General features: G+C 46.7%; 1 protein-coding gene across 7 annotated transcripts in view; it reads right to left on the minus strand.

Moving 5' to 3' along the window:
• Positions 1-24,439, minus strand: part of FOXN3 (forkhead box N3) — a 654,420-nt gene that overhangs the window by 369,794 nt on the left and 260,187 nt on the right. The window contains exon 1 of one of the 7 annotated variants that reach the window (XM_086937632.1): positions 1,803-2,157. The exons of 5 other annotated variants lie outside the window; for them this stretch is intronic. The gene's annotated coding sequence lies outside the window, so the exon portion shown is untranslated. Of the gene's footprint in view, positions 1-1,783; positions 2,158-24,439 lie in introns of those variants that run through there. One more of the 7 variants, XM_086937633.1, reaches the window with a different exon arrangement.

The following is a 24,439-nucleotide window of genomic DNA, read 5'->3' on the forward strand; positions in this document are numbered from 1 at the left end:
CTGTGTGTGGCGCTGTCTGTGTGTGGCGCTGTCTGTGTGTGGCGCTGTCTGTGTGGCTCTCTGTGTGTGGATGTGTGTGTGGCTCTGTGTGGATAGATTTTTGGTAGGTGGCTCTGTGTGGATGGCTCTGTCTGTGTGAGGGTGGCTGTGCAGGTGGCTCTATGTGAATGACTCTGTGTGGGTGGCTCTTTATGTGTGTGTGGGTGGCTTTGTGCGTGTGGCTCTGTGTGGGTGTAAATGCAATAGGTCATGCATTTGCTTGCAAGCGAGCGATTAAGCTATTGACATTGTAAATGACAATGCCATTTATTTAACGATTAAACTATTGGCATTGTAAATGACAATGCCATTTATTTATGATAAAAAAATAAATCATGAGCAATGCCAATAGCTCTATCTTTAATAATGCCGAGACCATTGCATTGTAAATGCTTGTTCCCATATGAGCTAAAGAATCTATGGAATTAAGAAGTCGGTTGTCCACTTTAAGAATACTATCAATAGGATTGGTGTCAATTAATTGTGAGAAGGTGTTCTCAACCACATCTCCATCTGCTTCCCAATCTTCTTTCCATCTTTTCAACGCAGAGTTGTACAAAGTTTATGACGGAGATCTCCTCGATATCCTTTTTCCCATATGAGCTAAAGAATCTATGGAATTAAGAAGTCAGTTGTCCACTTTGAGAATAGTATCAATGGGATTGGTGTCAATTAATTGTGAGAAGGTGTTCTCAAGCAGGGCAGCCAACTCTGTGGAATTTATTTTATTCCAGGTTCTCCAAAGTTTCTCTTATTTCTAAACCTACTCTGTGGAAAGTTGGCTTGAAGGCGCCTCAAAACGTATCAAAAAATGGTCCATTCAAGGTAAAGGCCTTACCTTTTTAATAGTAGACAAGGCTGTGATCTAAGCTCTAATCCTACAGCGTGCCCTGCTGAATGAGTGGGCCCTGTATTGAGCATTTCGAGATTTAGTGGCATTGAGAGAATAAGATCGGTTTAGAAAAATGTGCGGGATTCGTGTGAGTTTTATCATACATCTTTAACATATTCGGTTGAAGCATCGGGAGGTGGTTCGGTGTTTCTATCAACTCAGGGTGAGGAGTGCAGCAAGGGCATTCCTGAAGGACTGCATTGCTCTGTCTCTTGTAGAAGTAAACACTGGCAGGGTGCCACAATGGTCTCATATCCCCATCACTCCACACAAAAAATGTTTTCCTCGGCACCAAATTTGTGCTAAATATGCACATTGCAGATGGGGGAAAAGATATATTAAACTTATCACTAAGAAATACAATCTCTCAAAAGTATTATACTTTGACTGATGTAAATTGCAAATACCAAATTTAAAAGTGCAAATATCACAAAACCTACTCAATGAATTTACACCAAACGACAAAAAGGGTCTGTCTATTCTGAAAAAAGTCCTAGTTCCTTACCAAGTTTGATATAATTAATCTAAGTAGTTCATTACTGTAGCGGAGAAGAACACAAGTTCCAACGTGAGGTAAAAAGGTAGCTGCTTCTTTCTTGACTCTTCCCCCTTAACTTTACTATTTGCTACCCATGATGAATCTGCGCAAATACTGACATACGAAAACTTTGACACATTGAAGTAACTATTAGCAAAGCAAAAACGCCCTTTCTATGGAAAACACAACTCTACCACAGGCTCCACAGCTACTGTTACTACCATCAGTTCTGTAACATATAAATATGATACGATACATATATGGGCTTGCTTAAAAAATGCATAAGTCCGCCAACCGCAATTGCGCGGACATACCTAGATTTGCGTGTCTCACCGAGCAGTTGGATGTTGTCGCAGCTTCTCGTCACCGCGTCCCGGATCTCATTTTGTGGCGGAGGCGGAGGGCTTTTTCAGGTCACGGTGGGCGACAACAGCCTGTTCGCTTTCAAGAACTTCATGCAGTTAGTAATGTCCCGTCGCCGCGCACGCTGCACACTTCCGGAAAAACACGACGGATCCCCGGGACGGTATCCTTGGTGATACTGCGAGTTCTTAGAAAAAAAAAGTCCAGAGAGCGGCAGCACGAAGCTTGAACAAGTCCCGACTTATCAGGAACTCTGCAGCTTGGCGGATTCCTGCACCTCTGGGCGCTGGAGGGTGTTGGCAGAGGGCTGCTTTGAAACAGTGTCACATGTCCTCGCCATAACCAGTCTGACAAGCGGCGTGCAACTGACAGCTATTGGTGGGAACGGCGGGAGCTTCCTGCCATGCGGCCTGCCCACACCCAGCTCCGGCTCCTCTTCCCAATGACACCCAGTGATGTCAGTTTGGCCCCGGGACTTTCGCTTTGCCTGAGTGAAAACAGATAAAGGCGCTGCAGCCGGGGCTCTGCAGTGCCCGGGCCGCCGCGTGAACCACTGCCAGGACAAGGCTTGACGAGCTATTGTTTGTGCGTGATGACACTTGCATAACATTTTTGTCAGGTCCCTGAAACTAATGCGAATGAAGTCTCGACTTTAGTTTTCTTGATTGCAACATACTCAATGGGCACTTATGCAACTTCACTGAAAAAAGACTTCAGTTAAGGAGCATTATGTTATTTACTAAACAGACAAGCCGCCCAATTGTACATAAACAACAGGCGTGCATAGTTGCATAGATATTATAGGTTTCCTAAAAACAATATCCCCAAATTCACATGAACTCCGCTATGCATTAAGTGCCGCTACAATACAGCATACCTCTGATAACTGCACTGATGACATCACACCTCAGAAGAACGGTGGTGCAAGGATGGTGGTGCCAGAATATCAATAGCAAACATATTCTCTGGCATAAATAGTGTGGCCAAAATATGGTTTGCAAAATAATTACTTACTTATAAAGCGCCTGGTTACACCATCGGTGTGTTCCGGCGCTGGCACAAACTCTCAGTAAAGTTGGCAGGAAACTATTTAAGAAGAGCGTCCAGAAACATAAGGCGGCAGTTAAAGATCACTGTACTAGTTTGAAGGTGGAAACATCCATGTCTTTAATCGCTTGTGAAAAGTGTTTTTGAAAGGTTCAGTTCTTAGTCCCACTGGCAGAATATTCCAGATCTTGGCTGTGAGGTATGCAAAGGAGCGAGCTCCTAGCCTTCTGTAGTCCAGGCACAGTTACCAGTGCAATGCCTTTAATTCTTAGATTACGTACCGTTTGTAAGCAGTTATCATAGACTGGAGATATCATGGTCCTTTTTTTCCACAGAATTCTGTGTCAATAAAACATGGCCTTGAACGTGATCCTCTTCTCCACAGGCAACCAATACAGGGTTGCCAGGGGTCTCTTTTAGGCAGGTTAAAAACTAGGCCAATTCCAATTCCAATTCCAAAAATTCTTTATTTCGGCCACATGGGCCATAAAAGATGCAAAAAAATAAAATACATACATATATATAAGAGACAATATTTACATATAAAAATTTCTGCTGAACCCATATGGACTAAAAAATGCAAGGTAACACCAGTTCAGGGGGACATTTTCTTCCTTATTATCCATGCTGCCATTAAGAATTTTGAGACAGCAAAGACAATGTGGCCCAAAGTGTTCGTTTTCATGACCCTGTAGGCCTCCAGGTATTTCCTGAAGCCCAGGTTCCGACACAACGGTGCTATCCAACGCTTCCTGGGATTTTGGTAAGCCTGGCAAACAAACATTATGTGTAGATCGTCTTCATCCTGGGCTTTACAGCATGGGCAAAGTTTGTCACCCCCTGACGACCATTTGCTGGTAAATACTTTGGTGGGGAGTGTACCAAACCTCCATTGGAGGAACAATTTCCTTGCCAGAAGAGGAAAAATAAAATCCATAAAGGGTTCAAAAGCATAAGAATTTTTGGATACCATAAAATGTCCCGTCAGGGTGCCGCTATTATGAGCATTGTCCATATCAACAAGGTTTTTGTTTTTATACAGCTGTGCAAGAGATTTACGCGTGATCCTTTGACATCCCTGGGCTGGGTCATCCCATAAGTCAGGCAAGTTCAGGCTAAACAGTTCCGCCTTGATAAAAGCCAGCCAGGGAATTTTGCTGTTGGCATTCAGCCTCATTACATGCATAAGGTCTTGTCTGTAATGGTGCAGTTCCACGGTGGTCCATACCCGATGCCAGAACTTCACGGGTTTCGACAAAAGGTCTTCAGCAACAGAGGGAAGGCCCAAGTCGAGTCTTAGGGGGAGGAGTGGCGTACTTTGCGGGAGAGCAAGTAAGCGTCTCAGAAAACAGTTTTCCACACCTGCCAGGGCCTTCCCTGCTTTGTGTCCCCACAGCTCACTACCATACATAGCCGCTGGCTTCGCTTGTGACCTGTATGTTTCCAGGGCCGGACTTACAGGCTTAAAGGTGGACTTATTAGCCACCTTCAGGAGTGCACCCGATAACTGGGAAAGTTTCAGCCTGGATCTCGCTATCTGGCAGTCCCATGAAAGGTTTTCTTCGAGTGTTACCCCCAAGTATATAAAGGTTGAAACCCTCTCAAGACTAACATCCCCCAATTTAGGATTTGGTCTGGCCTTGGCAGGGGGGTTGAAGATCATGAACTTAGTTTTTTCCGTGTTCACCTCCAGCCCATGTTGGTGACAGAAAAGGCCAAAGCCATCCAGAATCCTCTGAATCCCCATGGGGGATTTGGAAAGCAGGAGGGTGTCATCAGCAAACATTATTGCCGGAACCCTCCTGCCTGCCAAAAAGGGAGCATCATTGTCCTTAACAGTGTCAAGATGTTGGATGACACTGTTAATGAAAAGACAGAACAGGGTCGGCGCCAAGACACAGCCCTGTCTGACTCCTCGGCGGACCGGGAATTTGCCCGAGAGCTTACCATCCCTCCCACACCTCACTTGTGCATAGTTGTTCTCATGCAACCTAATGATGATATTAAGGAGGTGGGGGGGTACTCCTAGCTTTTGCAGAACCTCCCATAGTTTTCCTCTAGGGACTAGGTCAAAGGCTGACCTCAGATCCACGAAGACCATGTACAGCCTTCCTCCCTCTAGCGTAACCGTCTTCCAATATAGGAGAAGGAGGCGGAAGATCTGGTCCATGGTCGACGTGTTCTTTCTGAAGCCAGCCTGGAGGGGGCTCATGATGTCATTGTCCTCCACCCAGTCCAGGAGATGGTTAAGGATGAGGCGCGCAAAAAGCTTTTGGGGTACGTCTATTAGGCTAATAGGCCTGTAGTTGGCGGGGAGCAGAGTGGATCCTTTCTTGTGGATCGGAACAATCTCTGCCCCCAGCCAAGGACTGGGGATTGCCATACCTCCTAAAATGGCATTAAAAAGGATAAGGAGGTATGGACCCCAGATGTCCGGGTGGTGCCTAAAAAGATCCCCGGGTAGCCTGTCCAGACCTGGCGCCTTCCCCAGCGATAAATGCTCTAGAGCCGCCTCCACTTCCCCCAGGGATAGTTCCATACTAGAGTCTTGGGAGCCTGAGGGCGCCAAGGGGGATGTGTCAGGGCAGGAGTTAGTGACTTGATAAAGTGCCCCAAAATGCGCCTCCCACACCTCAGGGGCGATGTTGGGTTCAATTGCTTCTTTAAGTTCCCCTGTGCCATTGTTTACAAGTGCCCAAAATTTCCGAGAGTCCCTAACTTTTAGGGCATCATGAAGGTCCTGCCAATGGTTCCAGTCCCACTCGGTCCTAGCAGTCGCCATCACTGATTTGTAACGCTTCCTAAGGTCACGTACCTTGGCCTTATTTGACCCCTCTTTTATTGCAGCAATGAGCTCAGATTTTGCTGCCCTACAAGAAGAGGTATACCAGGTGGGAACATGGGTCCTTTTCTTTCTGACTGGCATCTCCGGGTAAAATAGCGCGGCCAAGTCCCTCACTAAATCCTGATGTATATTGCCCAGTTTCTCATTGTATTCTGGGGTACATGGTACATTTAGAAGTGCATCCACCTCCATGAACCTAGGGAGTGCCAACTCATAGAGCTTGCTGATAGTCTCTTCAGAGCTCACAAGCTTCCCCCACTTAACCCGGCGCCTGTTGGTTGTGAGAAGCAATTCCCCCATATCTTCTCCACCACTTTCTACTGATGTGCCCACTGGGGGCAGTGGCCACTGGATGTTTAAGCAAAGGGCATTGTGGTCACTATCATACCTCTTTATTACCCTAAAGTCGAGGACTTTTGGCCAAAGCGTAATATCTAGCATGATATAATCTATCCTCGACTCCTGGTCCCTTCTGTTAAAAGTACACACTGAGGGGGTATCGGAAGGGGTGCGACCATTACAAGCCCTCAGTGCGTAGTTCAGGGTGAGGGACATTAGTTGTATTGCTAGGGGGGACCAAGCTTTGGGGTGGGAGGAAGACGAGGGAGGGACCCCCCAGTAGTCATCCTCGGCCGTGAGGGCACCCTCCAGTAGGCCTTCCAGGGGTTCAAAGTGGCAATTGAAGTCTCCTCCAAGCACCACCTTGAAGTCTCCCGGAAGTTGACTCAAAAAGGAGGATAGCTCGTTTAGGGTCGGTGATTCATTTGGCGCGGCAACTGGTCTCGAGTAGACATTCACAATAGCCCACGGTGGTACGCCAGGCCATGTGAGCCTGACACACTGGATGTCCTGCGAGAACGTAGGCACCTGTTCTGCCTGGCACCCAGTGCGACTCGCAATCCAGATTGCCAAGCCGCCTGACGGCCTCCCCTTCCCACTCCATTTAGCAGGGATTTCGAATATTTCAAACCCTCTCCTGGAGTGAGTGCCCCTCGCCCATGTTTCCTGCAAAAGGAGGATGTCACTGCTACCTACTAGCTGATCCCACTCCGGTGAACCCTCCTTGTTAGCAATTCCTGCCACATTCCAGGAAAGAATTCTCAGCCCCGAATCTGATGGTGGGGTACCTTGACCTACAGTAGGAAGTTGCACAGCGGCTATTGGTGGGTGAGCGTCCGGGGGAACAATACCGCAAACCGCGGTGGCGGATGGCCCAACCAATTCCGCCACCCCGGGTTGCAGGATAAGGTCAGACCCGGTGTTTGATGGGGGCCCCAATTGCCCCGGACTATCATCCGTGTTGACCGTTCGATCTTTAACGGTATCCTGCAGGCCGTGTTCCGTTGTGGGGGCTGAGCTCCAACCCCCGCAACTTTGCACCTCAGCCAGCAACTTCTCAGGGCTGGAAGGAGCCTCCCCGGTTTGTGGTCAGTCGACCTGATCTAAGCAGGAGAATCTGTTGTGGTGGATAAAATTAGCCCGGCCAGGTGGTAAGTAATGCCTTGGACTGTAACGTGAGCCATCTACAGCAAAGCCTACTCTAGTCCACTCCCTCTCCCTCCCTCCCTCCGTGCTGTTAGCATTAGGGTAGAAGTGTGATAGGGGTACTAATTCAATATTGGACTTGTCAGGCCTTGCAAGCCAGTTACAAATGTAGTTGGCGACATGTGGGCTTTTAAAACTTACGATAATACAATCCCCTGCGCTGTTCCTTTGGGTAAGGCCAATCCACGGGATCCTCCTAACCATCAAAACCTCACCTTTCAGGTTTGGTGGCAGCGGTCTGTTTATACTAAGCCAACTTATAACCTTATTTCGTAGTGAGTCTTGAGACTCCCTTTTATCGCCAGTTAACTCAGGTACTCCCACCATGATTGCCGTATAAGGGACTGCTTCTGGGGGCAGATTGACCACCCTGCGCCTATCAAGGGGGGGAGTGGTACCACCAGTAGTATCATTGGTAGAGATCACTGCCACCCCTGGTTGTGGCGCAGGAAGTTGCTTAGATCTCCTAGGGGCCGGGACAGGGGGCCTAGGCGCTGGAGATGGCACAGGGTGCGTCTGAGAAGCCGACGCACCAATTGTGCTCTGCAGTGCCATATGGGGGACCTGGGACAGTGCAGAGGACGACGGTCTATTCCCAGAGCAGACCTGGGCAGCCACGGGGGCATCTGTAGCTGGCCCAGGGCTCTTCCTTGTATGAAGGTTTTCCAAGGCCTTGAGTCTGTTCTCTATGGCGTCCAATTTGGCTGAGATGGGGGTTAACAATTCCTTGATGGTAGCTGTAAGTGAATTGATTAGTGTCTCAGTACTGTTAGAAGTTACCCCACCAAAGATAAATGGGCCTGAGGTCCGTAAGGGGGCCGCAGCTGCTGGAGAGCCCGAGTGATCTGACCTAGACCCTGACAGAATAAGCTCAGGGGAAGCCGAAATATCTGTACTAACATCATGGATTGGCTCAATTGTATCAACTTTGGCCCTTTTTGCCTTCTTTAGTTTCCTGGACCTTTTCCTTTTTGGGGGTTGTACCATTCCACTGCTTGGAGACTCTGCGCGCAGGGCAACCTGTCCCGCTTCCTGCAGGTCTGTTCCCATAATATCCGGAGTGGCAGAGAGATCAGAAGTCCCGGATGGACGGGAGGAGATCCTATCCCTCTGCGTTAAGGGAGTTCTCAACTGCTGAAGGACCGACTCTATAGTCTGATCAATGCTGTCCATTAGTGACATATGAGTGGCGTCCAGTAGGATGGGTGTGGTAACATCTGTTATAGAGGTATCCCCTTGCTCCAGAAACACGCTTTCAGGCCCCATCTCAGGGTGAGTTTCTGTGACTGATTGAGATTTACTAGCTTGGATGCTCGCCTTAGGGAAGAATTTTTCTAAAGTCCTTAATCCTTGTTGGGCAGACTTACTCCTTGAGGTTCTGGTCGCCATTGTGAGGAAGTATAAGGGGGCTGGGGGGCAGAGAGCGTCAGAGGGATGGCCCGGTCCGGTCTCTGCCGGCCTCTAACGGCCTAGAACGGCCCGCTCTTTGCCCGGTCTTCGCCCCCGTGACCGCCCCGCGTGCGTCCCGCGATGCGCGTACCCAGGTGCGCCTAAGAACGCCGAGGGGGCGTGGCACTGGGAGGGGGCGCGGCGCGGCGGGAAGAGGAACCAGCTGGCGATGTTGCTATGGATGCTGGACCTCGCAGTCCCGCTCGCCGCGCCTCTCACCTCCTCTGCTGCCGGTTCTCCAGGAAGGACACTCCACACTATCAGCGCGTTGGCTCCCAGCTACTCCAGTAGCGAGCGTTAGACCCAAGTGTCACAGGCAATCTCGAGCGGCTCCCGCGAAGCGGGGGCCGCGAGAGGTGAAGAGCTTTCCGGGCGGGGGGCGTGGCACTGGGAGGGGGCGCGGCGCGGCGGGAAGAGGAACCAGCTGGCGATGTTGCTATGGATGCTGGACCTCGCAGTCCCGCTCGCCGCGCCTCTCACCTCCTCTGCTGCCGGTTCTCCAGGAAGGACACTCCACACTATCAGCGCGTTGGCTCCCAGCTACTCCAGTAGCGAGCGTTAGACCCAAGTGTCACAGGCAATCTCGAGCGGCCCCCGCGAAGCGGGGGCCGCGAGAGGTGAAGAGCTTTCCGGGCGGGGGGGCGTGGCACTGGGAGGGGGCGCGGCGGGAAGAGGAACCAGCTGGCGATGTTGCTATGGATGCTGGACCTCGCAGTCCCGCTCGCCGCGCCTCTCACCTCCTCTGCTGCCGGTTCTCCAGGAAGGACACTCCACACTATCAGCGCCTTGGCTCCCAGCTACTCCAGTAGCGAGCGTTAGACCCAAGTGTCACAGGCAATCTCGAGCGGCACCCCTAACGCATTTTGGATTGACTGGAGCTTGATCAGGTCTTTCTTAGATGTTTCCAGATAGAGGATATTACCGTAGTCCATCTGGGAGGTGACCGAGACATGTACAATTGTCTTCCTAGCAGTGATGGGTAAAACTTCAAAGAGTTTCCTTAAGACTTTAAGAGTCCCGAAACATTTCCCTGCCACCTTCCGGATTTGACTTTCAAACGTTAGTTAGGAATCAAACCAGACCCCAAGATTCTTTACTTCCGCTTTCGGTGCAGGTATTTGCCCTAATGTCTCGGGACACCATGCTGATGTCCATATCGAGGGGGCCTTTCCTACTATGAGCACCTCAGTTTTGTTACTATTGAGTTTCAAACAGTGATTGGATATCCATGCGGCTAGCTCCTCTAAACATAGAGAGAATTGATCAGCTGTTTGCGCCGGATTCTGAGATAAGGTGACAATCAATTGTGTATCATTGGCGCATGATACAATAGTTACATTGTGTCCTTCCACCCATACCTCTATTGTGTGTAGATATTTTATTATTACATCCAAGGATACAATGTTTTTGAAAACAGTATTTAGGACTCAATATTTTTGTCTCAGAATATTTAGGCTACCGTATTCTAGTACCATACTGCAAGGATTATTGGAGCCACAGAAAAAAATGCATTATGACACCCCCCACAAAAAGAGATGAGTTTGCAGCTCCCTCCTAGAATACCATACCCTTTGGTGGCGTTGATTGATAAAGCGGCCCTAACAACACTACCCTAGCTGTGCTTACACTCATTTGCCCATTATGTCTCTTGGTGCCTTGTAAGTTGTCTGCCTCACTTACTATTGCAGGGTATTAGGAGGTAGTCTTGTCAAGAGCAATGTCTTCTAAAGAGACAGTGGGGGAAATTATTGAGAGTAAATGGGTGTATGAGTGGGTGTTTCAAAGGGTGAACTAGCATATGATTAAGTACGTTGACGAGTGAATTAGTGAATACCTCAAGTGGTTACGAGTGTAAGCAAATTAATGGATAGACCACTGAGCTACTGAAAGTGGATAAAAGAGTGGATGAGTTCTTACAGTATGTCGGCGGGTAAGTAAGTGACTGAGTGGGTGGGTGGTTGTGGGACTAGACTGACTTTCTTACTAATAACATTGTAATGAACAATTTTCATTTTGATAGCATATTTGTAAAAAAATATATATACGTTAACAGCATTCATCTGCAGTACCTTTGAACCTAACACAAAAAAGGCAAATAATGTAATTGCTATTTTTGATGCATAGTAAAAGAATAACAGATCATATTCATTATAGTTAATTTTTCACGGCATGTGATAGAAAAATGCATAGCTCCATTATGTGTGTTGCAAGGTCCTATACTGGCAAAACATTAATTTGCGGCATTTTTGCCATGTGACAAGGTTTGCAGACTGAATTAATTTGTATGTTAGATCTACCAAAAATAGTCACCATTTCCCAATAATAGAAGTACATGCAATGGGGATAGACTAGCAGTCACACCACATAAAGGTTGATGAAAAGAAACCAAATGACCATCTAAGAACTCTCTTTCTCGGGGAAGAAATACCCTCACCCACTAATTATGGCCCTCATCATCTGGCAAACATAAGGAGATGATGGACGGGGCGTTGACATTTTTCAGACACTCACCCCCAGTTACAGATCTGGGTTGAATCCATCATCGTTCTTTAGCTCACTTCGCCACCTCAGTTCAGACCCAGCTATATGCAAATCAGTCTTGTCCCTGTGACTCAAGGGAACAGTCCAGCCCGAACTGCCAAGCCAGGTCTTCCCTGAACCGGAACCAAGCATCCTGGGAACGGTTTTGGTGTAACGCCCCTCATCAGCCAGGCTAGCTTGAATCCAGTGCCAAAGTGAGCAAGGGGCCCACACCTGGGAATACCCTGCCAACTTATGGCAAACAAAGCAAATCATCTGGCTGCAATTATACTCCCTGTGTAGCCATCAGCAGGGGTGGAGCAAAAGGATTGTGTCGATTTTCAACTGTTAAAGAGGAGTTACATTTGTGAGGGTATCAATAGGTTAAAACTACCTTAAGGGTACCCACTCAATTCTGATACTTTATTCCTGGGTCCCCCAGACAGGATAAAAAAAACACTACGTTTGACGGTCTATAGGATTATTTTCTGCCCAACCATCACTTCAATTATTGTCAACATGTTTCGGCCAATCTTTATATTCTACTAATGGTTGGTGGCCTTCGTCAGGAGTTTATGATCCCCTGTCTAATCACAGTCACTTTTGATCAGCCATTCATACTGTCAGTTAGAAACACAGAGTGTTCAACATAAACCATGTGAATTCTTTACTTTGGGTATGCGAACTATGACAAATTTATTTACAACAAGGGGTGGTGAGGGACAGAGTCTCTGAATTAAGCAGAAAGCTCTCACCCAGTCAAAAGATCAGGGCTAGATCCAACACCGTTTTTTAGCTCACTGCACCATCCCAGTTTCAGAACCTGGCTGTATGCAAATTAGTCTGTTCCTGTCCCAGTGCATGATGGGAACAGGGCAAACCAAACTACAAAAGCCAATTCTTACACTGGGAAGGAAACAAGCTCCCGGGGACCGGTTTCTGGCATTACAGCCGTCTTCGGCCCGGTTTGCTTGAATCCTGATGGTGCAATGAGCAAGGGTCTCACATCTGAGAATACCCTTCCACGCTTAGGGTGGACAAAAATATTTACAACAAGGGGTGGTGAGGGACAGAGTCTCTGAATTAAGCAGAAAGCTCTCACCCAGTCAAAAGATCAGGGCTAGATCCAACACCGTTTTTTAGCTCACTGCACCATCCCAGTTTCAGAACCTGGCTGTATGCAAATTAGTCTGTTCCTGTCTCAGTGCATGATGGGAACAGGGCAAACCAAACTACAAAAGCCAATTCTTACACTGGGAAGGAAACAAGCTCCCGGGGACCGGTTTCTGGCATTACAGCCGTCTTCGGCCCGGTTTGCTTGAATCCTGATGGTGCAATGAGCAAGGGTCTCACATCTGAGAATACCCTTCCACGCTTAGGGTGGACAAAAATATTTACAACAAGGGGTGGTGAGGGACAGAGTCTCTGAATTAAGCAGAAAGCTCTCACCCAGTCAAAAGATCAGGGCTAGATCCAACACCGTTTTTTAGCTCACTGCACCATCCCAGTTTCAGATTACACTGGGAAGGAAACAAGCTCCCGGGGACCGGTTTCTGGCATTACAGCCGTCTTCGGCCCGGTTTGCTTGAATCCTGATGGTGCAATGAGCAAGGGTAAGAGTGGTCTGTTTAACTCAGACACTCTGTTCATCACCACCCCCTTTTTGTAAACTATGACAAATTAGCATTTCTTCATTGGTCTGGTTAGTAAATCTAAACTTGGGGTTGAAGCGTCACCCTGAAGCACACATTGGTCAAGAGCCCGATGCTGCCTGCATTACCTCTTCAAACCCCCCATTGGGAAACATTCCTTCGTAATAGTGCACATACCCAAAGTAAGGTACCTACTTTCATTTTCCCATTACACACCAATCCTAGTCCCACAATCCCTTCCACTACTGTAGCCAGAGGCTGCAGTAAAAACAAACAGTAATATTTAGTTCTTTAAAACTCCAGATAAAACAAAGCAATGTAACATCACTGCCCCTAGTTGTACCCACACTCTCACAATGGATGATTCAAATTTGAAGCATCAGACTTAACAGAGCAGAATGTGCATGGGCATTTAGGCAGCACAAGACATATGAAATATTTTAAGTGCTATACTGTCTCTACTCCTGAGATTCATACAGTTTTGCACCAAATGGGTAGCTTTTACGTTTCCTCTTCCCAGTCACATCATCCATGCTGTTGATTCAGCAGCAGGCTTTGGAAACTCTGGCATGGGCCCTGCTTGGCCAATAAGGTAGTATTGACTACTGGCAACAAAGTCCATGTGGCAGACGTTCATGTTCTCACTGAAGCGGTAAGTCTAACGACAACAGATGATTATGCTTTTAGCCCTGTTAGTGATGCAGAAATCCTTTGAGCACAAGCTGCACACTTGAAAGAGCAATGCAGTGAACAATCCAGAGATTTTTTATTTGTGTTGTTTGTGGGTAAGGGAAAAGGGAAAGCAGTCGCTTTGTCCTCGTCCTCAGTGTCTTTGGCATTCCGAGATACGAACGAAAAGCCACTCTGGCCTTCAGCATGTGGCGCTCTCACTTCAAGTTGGAATTTGATTCCCAGAGTAGAACGCTGGCATAGGCCATTACTGGCTGTCATAAAAAAAAGAACTCAGCTTAAGTATAAAATGAGAATAATTCTAAAGAATCGTTTTAACCTGATAAAAACAGTTTAAGGACGATTTCTGAACGAAATCTGGGCTCTTGATGCAAATTCGACAGGCACTACAAAACCAACTTTAAAGGTAAACATGTCCAAGTACATAAATAAATGGGTTGCAAAAGAGGGGGTACAATAATACCACATAACCAGGCTCAGTCTAGGGAAAAGGGACTACTTCTCCTCTTCATACAATACTTAAACCTTTCAAACATCTTCAAATTGTTTCTTATATCAACATTTTAGAACGTCTACTTTTACAGTATTAACCTCAAGTCCTGGCTCGAGAATCATGCAAAAATTAAAATAACCTTCATTCTGCAAGATAAAATTAAGAGGACATTGACGATGATTAGAAGTGATGGGGCCATTCCTATGATCTATTTTTAGAGCCACTAACTTGAAGTGCTTTTGCTATTTCTGAAAAAATACAAGTGATCTTCCTCCATTTAAAATCTTCGTGCCTGTACTCTGTGCACCAGCAATGCAGCCCTTGTAGGTTGATGGGAACCAATATGTGTTCGCTAGAATCGCTTCAATGGACTTTCAGTGGAAGGGTGTCCAGGCGGTGTTCTGGGTGTACTTAATTTTCACTAACCGCTGTGAACAAACACCTTGAATGTAGGATGATGATTTACTTGCCTTTTCTTCTAGTATATTTGTTTTGCAGGTGGAGCTCTCTCTTAAAGTGCTAACCTCAGTAGAAAAAGTGCCAGTCAAAGCAAACATAGCTCTCAAAGCTACTCTCCCCAGCTGGATGCCATGATATCTCCCAGACACATTTATAAGAAAAGGGTGAGAGATATCAAATCTCCTCACATGGCAGGTTCCTTTCCTCCTAAGTGACCACTAAAAATCCATTGTTGATCTCCAACGAACAGGTTCGCCCCTACAGATATTCCATAGCAATACAGAATATAAAGCACATGGCAATCAATCACCTGGTGATGACCAAGGCCTTCCTTACCTGCCATTTTCACAAACAATGCACTTGTGGACCCTTGGGCTTCATTTACGTTTTAGAGGAATAGCACTTCTGAGGTGTAAGACCACGGACTGTATCCGCATGACAAACATGTTCTGAGATAATAACATCAAATTCATAAACAAGATCAAGAAAATAATTGGTGAAAATGCGAAAGGTAAAATTCAATGTTTCAAAGGGAGGCTCTAGGGTAATTCAACAGATGAAATTCTGACCAAACGAGACAAATCGGAAAATCTGAAAACTTTAAAGGGGTTCTCAAGACTCAGAAGATTGTCTAACATACAGTGATCACTTCATCCAACAAGCATTGGCATAGCCAATAGGACTCGCCTTTGGGGCCTTATAAGTTTTTAGCCATGCAGCACTTAATCCTGGGTGCTACAATATCTACTGTTCTTTAACACATAAGCTTTGACACTAATAAGCACATTATAGCACTGCATTGAGAAGTACTTAGTTAAAGTGTTATTTTTGTACAACTGGTAGTCTGAACCTGTGATTGATTGAATGATGCTTGTGATATTTGTAATGTTATTGTTGGAGCACCTTCCTTAATCTTTATTAATGGATGCACTGAACACCACTCAAAACCGAGCCCTGTGGGACTCTGGTCAGAATAGGCTTTGGAGCAGATCAAACGTTGGCGAGTGCCAGGGTTTGTGTTCGATCCTGCGCACAACTCACACAGTGCACCATCACAAGAAACCACAGGCGTGGAAAGGTTAAATACGCTGACCATCAATGTGCAAACAGAAAATGCATCTTGGTACAACAAATGCCTAAATTACTTAGAATGAACAACCTGCAGCAGCTTTTGTGCCGTAAAGAACACTTATGACAGGCCCTGAAGGAGTTTGAGCAAATCGATTTGTGCAAACATGTACAACAAAATACAGAGACATTGTGCGGGGGGGTCGGGTTGGGGGGGGGGCCACAAAGGGGGGGGGGTGAGTGGGGAGTTCGGTGTTTTGTCGTAAAATGATCGCTGACTATGCTATGTTATATCTACTGTAGTTCCTCCATGTACCACAAGAGCGCCAAATACAGGGAGAAAGATCTAAATAACATCGATCTGCAGTTTGAAGATGGAAGAGGAATACGTGGGTCTCTCCGTTTTAAGCTGATAGTGTCACTCGCTACTGTAGAAATGCTACATAGATATTTCCTATAAATTCCAACACAAGGGTGTGCACGGGCATTTCACAACCAGCCCATCATGCAGGTTTCTGAGACAGGCCTACAACCACGCCATTCCTTTTCACAAGATTGCACAATTTGGGTGAATTAAAAGAAAGTGAATACTTTCTAATTATAAATGTAAATATAATTCGATGCACGACGGGCCGGTTTAGGGGGCAGGTGAAGGTGACTGAAAAGAAAACAGGTCTTGACTGAAAATAGATGCAATGTTCTTTTAGTTACTATACCGGAATGGGGGGCAAACAGCCATCATTTAGGAATCGAGCGAAACAAAAGGGGATGATGGACGGAGCATTTGAGCAAATCAAACACTCACCCCCAGTCAACTGATCTGGGTTTAATCCATCACCATTCTTTAGCTCACTCAGCCACCCCAGTTCAGACATGGCCATATGCAAATCAGTCTGACCCTGTGCCTCATGGGAACAGTCCAGCCCGAACTGTCAAGCCATGTCTTCCCTGGACCAGTAACAAGTATCCTGGGACCGGTTTCGGATTCATAATCCTCATCAGCCAGGCTATCTTGAATCCAGTGGCCAAGTGAGCATCATCATCCCCTTTTGTTTCGCATCATTTAAGAATCGGGCTGTACAGGTCTTCCCCAGGGAAGGAAGGGGGAGGGGGTGCTGGGAATGTTCTCCACTAAAACATCAATTGAAAACTCTACAAAGGAAATTGGTGTTTGCCATACTTTGCAAAGTAAATCGGAAGGGGAAAATATCGGAGCAATGCAATTTAAAAAAACATAGGCACGTTTGTAAAAAGGAAACACACGTTCCACTAAACATCAATTGAAAACTTTACAAAGGAAATCGAAAGTGAAAAGTACTGGATCTAATTGCAGAGGCCTGTACGAAAGCACGGCGCGTTGCAAGTAACCTGACCCACCAGGAATGAAGCTGCCACCCTGCGTGCCGCTGCTCGCTACCGACACAAAAACGCTGTGGGAGTGAACATTCAAAATGAGGTAGGACATGCACTCGCCTTTGGCCATTTGTGGGCTTTAATTATTGAAAGATACACGCAAAGGCCAATACTATATGTCGGAGGAGTCAGACCCACACAAAGAAGTTTAAAGTGCTCACAAGAAGCCTCCCATAGAGCAGCGCATGCACGCTGTGCTAGGCTCGACCTAAAAATGGTAACCTGGATCTATATAAAATGTGAACACATACTCCACATCTCCATACACATTGCTTCTTGGATGGACTTCCACCTAACAAACAGGTGCATTCCCCCACCAACCATCTATCTACCTCTCCAATACAATGTAAATCTCACATTCTCACACAGATTACATAGAGCCCAGTGTGTGTGTGTATGCCTTCTACATGATTTTGCATCTCAACATGATGGCCTACATGACTTTCAGCCCTTACACCATGGAGGGCGTGTCTTTTGATCAAAACATTTGTACTACAATTAGTCAACAGCGCCTTTTTGAATCTGCTTGTGTTTCATGTACTTCTTTCCGTAAACTAGGATTCATACCTACCAAACATAACTCAACATGGAGGCCATATTCGTCCATGCCCACCTGCAGTCATGCATACTACTCCTCACTCCGGAAGTGAGATGCCTAAAACTTCTGAGGCTTTCTGCCACTCGCATTTTTGGATTTCTGGTGGAATGCTTCCTGACTTCTCCACTGACCGCGTTGGACTACTTTTGAATGACCACAAGAGGTATTGTCTCCCATCCTTGTAACATGCATGTCCACTCTTAAGATATTAACCAGCTCACATTACAACTGTCCTTTCCATCCTTTTAGATTCTTTGCACCGTACTGATGTTGGCGCCCTACACGGCCCCTGTTGGCTATGTGACTGTCCTGCCAAACACAAGTACCTTAATTGCTTACTTGACAGCCTGACTCATATGCATGAACCTTTTCCTTTTTTGCTTACCTGTGATACTTGCTTTTTCCATTTGAGCAATTCTTACGATATAGCGCAACCGGTAAAGATGCCCCTGGTTCTATACCTATTGGTAAGACATTGATCTATTCCCGTACCAGGCCCTGCGAGTGGGGACACAGGTGCCCAATCTTTTGTTTTCTACCCTCTGGCACACCAACACTTTCAGGTCAGTAACGTGGCAATAACAGGCACTTTTACACTGTGTCCTAATTGTGTGTACCCTTCTACACCTGAGAATGTTACTATTTCACATTGTGTTCCTCTGTCCCATTTCCCTCTCACATATGGGGTGTGGTGCGGATAGGTTTGTCGTTGCATATCGATACATTTACATATGTTTTTTTCCTGACATTGACATGGATCCTCCTGATCTTTAACTAACTTCTGAAATCCATATGTACGTCTTCTCATTTCTCTGATAATTGCATAAAATATACTTCTGCCTGGATGTACATTTGGATTGCACAGTGCATGAAATCGTTCCATCACATGAATTTATCTCATCTGATGTGAAAAACCTGGGACACAACCATGATGAATGTAAACGTATGTTAAATTGTGACTTGCTAATATCTGCACAACTGTATATACATATGCTTAATATGTGGCTGTCTACTCCCATATGAAATATTGCTTGGCAACAACACATGCGATTCTAAATGTAAAATTACACTGCATATCATGATTTAGGTTTGCAATCTGCACGTATCTCTTTTGTCCTTTATCTATTCATCATCTCTTGTCTATATGCCTTTTGTGCTTTATTGATCTTTTTCATTTTTCCATTTCTTTTCTCTTCGATATGGTCGCTCTATGAGCACATACTTGGGGAACCTTGATTTTCAATGACTTCCCGACAACATTATGATGAATATTTTATTGATGGTACTTCAAGCTTTCAATATCTGCCTTGAGAAAGCCCCAGTCGTGCACACCGAGAAGGGGGTAAAACACGTGTTAGCTGTTTTTGGGGAGCTTATGATTCTTACTACAAGACTCTCATTGAATTAAGGACACAAGCAAGCAAAATAAAGAAACCTGAGTCACTAATTCAAGACTACAGATTCCTTTAATTAATTGGACTGATGTACCTGTGTCTATCACTGCATTGACATCCGACCCAGCTATCCATATCGTGCATCGGGGCTGGGGGGGGGGCTGCTTTGTTTTAGTGCTTGGGTAAATGAGACCAGGTACGTTTCCCCTTCTTCATCCAACGAGGTGACATCTGCCTGGTAGAGGGTTTGTTCCATCTTCCTCCGTCCCGTTGTGGATGACAATGATACGCTCGACAGCTGGCGGACCAGTTTCCGCATTTGCTTGGGCCGTCTCCCTTCTTTCTGCTGTGTCTTCTTTCTGCAGACCGACACAAAATGGTTTGCGATGCCAAAGTTAGTGCACGTCTTCCCTTGGACTGGGCACTGTTGAGTGGGGTTTTCTTCATACCCATAGTATCCACATTGGCCTCCTGGGGTTGGCCGCTGGCAGTCTCGTGGTCTAGTGGCTTTGTGGCACCCTCTGTCGACGTCAGCTCGCTCAGCCTTGTCGGTCACGCCCTTTTCTGTGCTGCGCATCAGTTCCAGGGCCATTTCTTCCGCATGTGCAGCCGCGAAGTCATGGGAGCGTGCTAACTCCAGTATGGCGTTCTTCGGAATGTTTGGCTACCTTGGGATGAGGCCGCGCAGAACCTTGCTGCAGATCCCTATGATCAGTTGTGCTCTGATCTCCTCTGTTGCTCTGTCTCCCACGAGATGAGTGCTGGCGAGTTCCCTCAGTAGTGCATGGAAGGAATCCACTGATTACCCTCTCTTTGCTTCACTTGTCTTAACTTGAAGTGCTCAAAGTCTGAGTTCATTTGAGGATCAAAGTGTGCATTTAATGCTGTCGCTGCTGCCGCATAATCGTCGGGGAGTCACTTGTTGGGGAGATGTTTGAAGAGCAGGTATATTTCTTCCCCTGCATAATGGAGAAGCAGGGATCGCTTGACAGCTCCGTCCGTTTCTCTGGTGACAATGAAGTAGTTTTCTAGGCGGCCGAGCCATGTTTGCCACCTTGGGGACACTGTGGCAGGGTCCATCGACTGACTGAACGGTGGCAGCATACCTGTAGGGGGTGCTGGATTGTGGCACTTGCTGTGGGCTGGGCGCCTCCATCCTGGTCCCCCATACTTCAGGCAGGTGACTGGACTGCGCCCCGGCTAAGGTGGAGTTTTTTAAGAAACAACGCTGATGCCCTAGGCCGTCGAACCGGAACTTGTGAGGCCTTGTGTCAGTAGCACCTCCAGGTGCGGCCTTCTGGCGCGTGGCTGGTCTGGCCGCCCGAGCAACCGTGGCTGCCCCTTGCGCACGTTGGGCGCGCCTTACAGCGTCGATGTGGGCGTAGCTTGCTCCTTGTTGCACCGTGGCCTGGTGCTGTTACTGCGTATGGGCCTCCTCACTGCATGAGGGTAAGGTGTGTGCCCAGTGCTCTGGTGGACAGTCTGTGTGGTCTGTGCACTGCAGGGGAGAACTGCTGCTCCCTGATGACGTTTGCAGTATGGAGCGTGGGCCGCTCCGCTCTTTGTCGCCAATGTGATGTCCCAAGGCGCGGGAGTAGCCTGTAGCGGGCATGCTGGATGTAAGAGCCGCCGTAAGTAATTATGCGCCCATTCCATTTCACATTTCGGGCACGGACTGCCTGAAGCGGTCTTACCCACCTTTACTTAACTTACGAGCTCTGCCTTTCAATGTGATCGTGGGAGTCAGCACCTTCCGGCACGCAGGCCGGCAACAACACTGGTGCGCCGACTCATTACACTGCTGAAAGCTGAAATCTACAGGTGAAATTCCGGGGGGCAAATGATGAAGAACCAGGGAAATGGTGGCCAAAAATACTGATTGTGTCGTTATTTTCTCAATCCAAAGGGGACCATCAGAGGACCACTTGTTCATGCCTCGTTAACTTCACCCAGGGAGTTACTGGTACCCCATGTATTGGTAAGTCTGGGGACAGAGTTAACAGGTCAGTTACAGGGGCACTTGTAATAAGCCTCAGAGAAAGGTGACCTAAAGATCTGGGGTTCCGACTAAGAGAAAAAAATGTGTAGAGCTATTTGGAAGTTGACACTTTCCATCTGAATATGTTTACAAGATACAGACAGCTACTACAAACAGATTTACCGGTGGATTCTCACAGCAAAGCATTGTTATCTCACATACTAAAAACATCTCAAGCAATGCAGAAGACAATGCAGAGGATGGGATCATTATGTCTTCCTCAAGTGAAAACAATTTGGAAGGAACTGTTATATTGGCTTAATGGGCCACTCGGAATGAGAGCTTTGGTGTTAAAACTTTTAACAGGATATAGTAAGTGTGGAGTTGGGTGTTAAAACACCTCATATTTTCCAGGGGCATTTGTGAAGGGTTTTCTCAATCTGGAAAAGAAGAAAAAAGTTGCCTCGGTTAACGTACATCTGCAACACATACTACTGTGAACTGACTGCCCTATGTATAATCCACAGAAAAAAATACAATACAGTACAAAATGCACCATTTGTGCAGCGCGCAATGTTTTCTTTTGGGGACTTTATGTCAATTCCATAGAAAGCCCAAAGTTATTTAAGTCGCAGGTAGAAACCTACGATTCATAGATTTCCACATGCTCTCTCAATTTTTGTGTCCAATAGGCCATGTGACCCCCACAGACTTCACATGATTAGACATCTTTTCAATATTCACGTGGCTGCCATCAGTTGGAAACTTACATACACGTGTTGAGATGTCCCCATGGGGACGGGTTGAGCGCTATATCAAGAATCAAATAGCATACCATAACATTGAGAGCTCTAAACCTACTCCAGGCAAGAAAGGGCAGTATCAAAACTCATGTTAATTTGGCTATTATAGAGAGTAATATCATCATTATACCCTAGGACCTGGAGAAGCGAATATGTATTAGAGCCTTCAACTTATTGTCCATTGGTGCAGGGCCAAGGAGCCAGGATGGAAGGGTAGAAGGTATCTAATGGGCAAAGACACAGATGAAGCACGATCTTTTCATTCACACTAAAGCCTAACTCATATATAAGTTTGGAAAACATCCACATATTGAATCTATTGTAGGATTTTGAAGTCTAGTATAACAAATATTAAAAACTTTTTATACATAGAAGGAACAAGCATTTTCTTTTCCTTTTTACCTTTGGTTTTTCGAACAGAAAAGCACCAGCAAAATTATAATAAAGGCCAAAAACGCTGTTGAGAAACATATTCTCAGCCGGTCAGCACTGCGAATGAACATAACTTGGGGAAAAATAAAATGAGAAAAACACAAAAGTTTCTAGAATTGATCCATGTAGTTGAGAATGAGCAATTGTGAGAAGTTGGCCTGATATATAATGTTCACTATTCTAGTGAGCACTTTGTATCAGTCCAAACAACCCTTATTGATGATTGGTTGTAAGTCAACCTTATAGACCAGCTATCCTAGTAGCATGGATACGAGCAGTCTAAGGCTAAAGACTCGAGAGGGCGTGTTAAGCCAGCTGTTATACCACACATGTACCCCTTGAACACCCAGTGAAAGGACACCACACAAGTGTTATGAAAATAAACAGTGTATTTATTAAAGTCACAACAGCCCTGTACTCTTTATGAGGACAGGGTACTAAGCACAAAACAAAACTCTTACGAAAATACTTAAGTTAGCACAGTATATACAAATGCCCGAGGGGCACGGAAAACCATATACTCTGAAAGTGGAATGCGAAATTACTAGCAGGTAAGTACAGTACTAATAGGCTTTGGAATCGCTAGGTCTTGACTATAGAATCTTCAGATTACTTCTAGGAGGCCTAGGGGACTCGGGTGCAGAGTGTGCACTCTCACGCGGGATGCGGGACAAAGTCTATGGTAGCTAGATTTCAGAAAGTTAGTGTTCTCGGGCGAACCCGACCTGGTAGGAGGAAAACGAAAGTGGATCCTGACCCTTGGATAGTGAGGCTATGCTGGGGCACCGAAATGCCGAAGTTACCTAGCCCAGGGGCTGCAGCTGCATATGTCTCAAAAGACGTCGGGAATCCTCGTAGACGGACCAGGAGCCTGGAAGAAAGATGCTGGCAGGCGACCAGTGAAGAGAGTTCGAAGTGATCCAAGCCTGGATCTTGAAGATGGATGACACCTGAAAGCAGAGGGGACCAAGTTCGTGACTACTAGCCAGTAGTCAGGTGGCACCAGGAGGGCACCGGATGGTAGTCACCTCGACTAGGTGAGTGGGTGACGCTGTGCTCTGCAGATCTCACGGACCAGGAGGCGTTGTCGGCGACCAGGATGGAGGAGCGAGCTGTCCCACGATGGATGAAGCTGTCGGCGTCGCTGGACCCAGGATTGGGCAACAAAGCCTTGGCAAATTCAAGCCCACGCGGTGGACTCAAAATGGCGTCTGGAGTGGACCAGGAGGGTCCGGGGTGCTTCTCTTGAAGAAGGAAGCAAGGGCCAGTCTGGAGCAACCAGACCAGCAGCAGTGATGTCGTCGGGCGTCATTAAGAAGGCCACAAGCCAGCCGGCTAGTAGCCAAACAACGCGGTGGGCAGCAAAAAGCAGAAGGGCCCCACGCAGATCGTGGAGATGCTGGAGGGCTGCTCTTCGGTGCTGGAGCTGCTCAGGGTTGGGGTTTCTCGGACCCCAAAGCACTCACCAGTGGAAGACTCGGTGGGCTTGTTGCAAAGAAGTCGTGCAGTCTTGGCGATCGTCGGTCCCTCAAGGTCTCGTCGCACTCACGGTTCTCAGCTTGGCTGTAGAGGTGAGTAGAGGTCAGAGGTACCAGGGAAGCCGGGTCTCGTCGAGCTGGGTCGTCGGATTCCTGAGGAAGGACTTGCAGCAGACCGCAGTGTTCTTAGGATGGTGCCCGCTGATGCAGGGTGACTACTCCTTAGCCACAAGGGAGAATCTTGAAGAAGAAATCTTGATGTCCTTTCGCAGAAAGTCGTGTCTTGATTCCAAAGATGATCTAACTTGAACAGGGGGCCCGCTCCTATCTTTATACTAAACAAGCATTTGCAATGCAATAGGTCTCGCAGCATTAAAGTTTGAGTTTTTGGCATTGTATATGACATTGGGTTGCATTAAATTTTTAGCAAAGTCTGTATTGGTGTTACTAATAGCAGAAGGATTGGGCCAATCAGTATTATACGTTAATATGGTTTCAAAAGAATGTCTTTGTTGAGGAGATTTGGAAATCAGGTGAGTTTCCCTTGAAGAGGGTAGGACCGGATAGTGGTGGGTAAGGGTGAGGCCCTCAATAAATGGTCGGAAGTCCTCTTTCCCTGCTTTGTTTTTGTGCTTGTGTTTGTGGCCCCTGAGATGCTATATTCTTTTGGATGATGTCACTGAGGTTCAAGACCCTAAAGAGTGAGGCAAAAATCTAACATCTGTTGATGTACCAAAGTCTAA

Source organism: Lissotriton vulgaris, chromosome 9 (assembly GCF_964263255.1).
Source record: "Lissotriton vulgaris chromosome 9, aLisVul1.2, whole genome shotgun sequence".
Classification (NCBI taxonomy): domain Eukaryota; kingdom Metazoa; phylum Chordata; class Amphibia; order Caudata; family Salamandridae; genus Lissotriton; species Lissotriton vulgaris.